The following is a 4037-nucleotide window of genomic DNA, read 5'->3' as shown; positions in this document are numbered from 1 at the left end:
CGCGTGTGGTGAGGCGGGCGGAGCGCCGCCGGGCTGCGCTGCATTCCAGGTAAGGGCCGCTGAGGGCCAGCACGCCCACAGGCCTTGCTACGGAAAGGAACGGCAAGGAAACGCTCCTGACGGTTGCAAAAGCGAGACAGAGCGACCGAAATGTTTTGTTTGTGTTTTTTTTTTTTGTTCCTGGTAGGGTGTTTGTTTTGCTGTCGTGTGTTTTTTGTTTTTTTTTTTTTTGTGGTTTTTTTTTTTTTTTTAAACCTGAGCAAGTTTTGCGTATCAAGCAGCTTAGTTAACTTTATAAGTAATGATCAATAAGGAATTAGTACACGGTAAGTGGCAAGAGCCAGCTGTTCCTTTGGTTACCGCTACAAACAGACACGGGCAACGCGGGTTTACCCACACAGCATGGGATACTGGGTGCAACAGACACCCCCGCCCCCATCACAGCTCTTAAATACTGTTAAACACCTTTCACTGTTGTTTCCTTGACTGTCCAGTTGCAACTTGTTTTCAAGCAAGGTCACGTTTTGTTCATACTGCAGGCTTAAGGTCTTCTCCAGAATAGCAGTTTCTCTGAAGAGGTTATATTAATTAGCTCAAATGTAGCCTCAGTTTCCTCCAGGGTAAGATCTTGAAGCCCAAATCTTTCCAGAACTGGTATTTTGAAGCATAGGTAACAGCAGGGCAGATTATGTTAAGTTACAAATTGTTTTTGATACAAAACCAAAAAATATCCCCTATTAGCATCAAGAAGGCATCAAAGTTTTAAGTCTCATTATAAAACTGTACCAGCATTTTTACTGAAAACAATACAGATCTTGTATATATTTAGTTTTGGTTCTGTTCTTGATAAGCAGTTGTGCGACAAGTTACCAAACCCCAATTGTGGTTCGCTGAACCTCAGTACAAATCACATGCATTACAAGTACATAAATAGATCTTAGTGACCCACTATCAAAAATACTATACAAAGAACCTCAAGTATCCTAAAAATCAACCTGTTCATGAAAATTCACACTTAATACATCAATTCTCCCTGAAAGTAAAGGTGGCAAGAGCAGTAGACGACAGGAACAGAGAAGATATTGCAGAATTCTTGTCTGAGTTATTGCTATGTGTAGATTACATCAAACGTAATCTGTTTTTTTATTAATCCTTGAAATGTCAAATTGTATCAGGACTTCCCAAAACAGAGTTAAGAAAAAAAGAGCAGTATTTATAAAAATAGCATCCCCTCAAGTTAGATAAATCTTTATAGAAACAAGAAAGAAATCAGTTATTCTATCAAAAAAATTAATTTGGAGTGTATGTTCCTGAAGCGCCAGCATAATATCCTAATGTTAAGGACTTCAACTACAAAAGTCTTCATAAACATACCTGCAAAGTTATGCCCCATGCTTACCATAAGCAAGTGTCAAAAATCATGCACTTAAATTGTGGACTCACACATGTCCTGTTGTCAGCTACAGAAGATCTTGCATTTGAATCTCAAATGGCAAGAAAATGGTTTAGTGCCAGCTTCTACTTCAGTGTTTAGCTCAGATAAAGATAGATCTAAACATAGCAATTTAAATAACACATTTATCTGAGGTTAAGAGACAAGACAGTATGGCTTAAAGGTACACTACATAGAGTAAACGCTACAACTGTGTAAAGAGGTAACAAAACCTGCCCTCTTCTGCAACAGTATTAAGTGTAAAGTTTCAGAACTTTAGGAAACATTACAAACTACAGTTCTTTTGTGGTAAAGTAACCAGAGAGGATTTGAGGATTTCAAAAACCAGTTTGAAAATCTATTAAAACATAACAGGTTTAGAAACTAACTTTTTTAGTGTTTGTAGCATTATAACTTTGGTGTTCAGATCTAGCAGATCAGCATATTGCCTGTAATCAGCCTCATCAAAACAGATGTTCTATAATGAAAAATATTAACTCAATTTTCAATGGCAGACTTGTAGGATCTGACATCCCACCATGAATCACAGGAATCAGAGCACTGTCCAGTTCATTCAGATAGTTCTGTGGAAGAAGGTAACCTCCAGATCCAGCTAAGTACTCAACCTAGAAGTAAAACATGTTGATATTAACACTTTATATTAACAAGACAACACAAAAAGTGCAGTATCTTGACAAAACACTATTTTAGCTAGCATGAAGTGACAAAATAACACTTGAACACTGGCAACTGGATGGGCTTTGAGGTCAACCATGCAGTACTAGGTTTGCCATAGAGAAGCATGCAACATTCCCCGTGGGTTTACAGGGCCACACATCCTCTGCATCCCAGAATACTTCAGTCTGATTTCCAAGACCTGATCTGATTATTTAATAGTATCACAGTTACAAATTGATTAATTTCAAAACATACTATGGAAAACTAGATTTACAGGACTATTTCCAGATTCTTTCAAAAAAAAGTAAGGAAGTATAAGAAAGAACACCTTCAGAGGCAAGGAACTGAACTATTCTACAGCTTTGTAAATCTTTTGAGGGGCATCACATGTTGGATAGCCTTGCCTCCCCTCTCTTTCATCCTCAACTGGGCACACATGTCCTTTTACACTGTAGAGTTCGGTGCAAATATCCCTTACTGAACTACATTAGGGAGAAAACCATCAGGAAAACTACATGCTTCAAGAAAAGCATCAAAAATTAACAATATGATTCTCTAAATCAACTCACTTTGGAGGCACACGAATGCCAGAGGGAGTTAGAATTAGGGAAGGACTGACAGATTACTGCAAGCAGTTATCAGGGCATTTGGGGAGAAAAAGGAAACAGGACTATTCATTTCAAGAAAAGCTAGTCATTAAGACAACTTCTTTATGAAATTTAATCCTCAGCCTGAATTTAAGGTAGGGCAAAAACCTAAAAACATTCAAAAAGAGATCCAAGGTTTTTTACAAGAAAGATTTTAGTTGAAATGGAGTATCTGCAATAAAAGTTGAAAGATTACCATATCTAAGTCAATAGAAACTCTTAGGCCTATCTTACTCATCCCGTTATTTTTCAAAGTTTTAAGGTGTGGGCAAAGGGCGGTACTGCAGGCAATAGCAATGTCTTTAGCAAACTGGTGAGGAACAGCACTGGATAGCTCATGGTCCTTTAGAAAATAGTATACCTGGAATTATAGAAAGGATAAGGACAGTCAGCAGGCCAGTTATATTACAAAACTAGGAAAAAGAGTAATTCTGTAGACACATAATGCGGAACAGAGCAAGCTGCAATGCTTGTTTGCTGGCCAAATACTCCAGTATTTTATCTATTAAACCAAAATACTTAAACGATCATGGGAATAACTGGATCATATATTTATGGAGTTATCAATGCTAACAGACTTTTAGTCTTTTTTAGAGGAGAGAAATGAAAAGTATGTAAGTTTACCACAGAGCTATAGAGAACATTCTGCCTATCAGTATAGCTATACATCAAATAAGTTAGTTTCTTTAGTACTATCACTTAGTATGATCACTTTGCCATTTAACTATTCTAAAATGTAGCAAATAGGCTCAAGAATAATGTAATTTACTAACTTCAGTACACTTCATGACTTTCCCCTCTCTTTCAAAGTCTCTGCCTTGTGGTAATTTTTCACTCTGAGTTCCATCCATTGATATTCCATCGATCGGGCTTAAAATTCTACAGAAGAGAACAGTATAGTTAATAATTAAAATATTTTATGATTTAGATTGAATAACTTGTATGAAGTAATGTTTAGCCATCCTTAAATGCTGTTTAAACAGCTTTACAACAAAATGAAATACAGGACTTGCATCATGAAAATACAGATGCTACAAAAAGAAATATCTTAAATAGGGAACAAACAACACTCAATAAAAACCTGATCTTATGGGTTAAAGAAGCTATGAACTGTCTTAGGTAAAGTCACTGTTTGTTCTAATTGGTCAGAGAAGTCACAGAAAAAGGCATACCACATCAAGCCTGTGGCCTGAGAAACAACTTAAGATGCAACAAGTTTTGAGTTAGCGATGGATGTTTAAAGTTTGAAGCTACATAAACAAGCATTCAAATCACATCCA

Source organism: Mesitornis unicolor, unplaced genomic scaffold (genome assembly GCF_000695765.1).
Source record: "Mesitornis unicolor isolate BGI_N332 unplaced genomic scaffold, ASM69576v1 scaffold36608, whole genome shotgun sequence".
Classification (NCBI taxonomy): Eukaryota; Metazoa; Chordata; class Aves; order Mesitornithiformes; family Mesitornithidae; genus Mesitornis; species Mesitornis unicolor.
The sequence above is the reverse complement of the archived record's forward strand: the minus strand, read 5'-3'. Positions refer to the sequence as shown.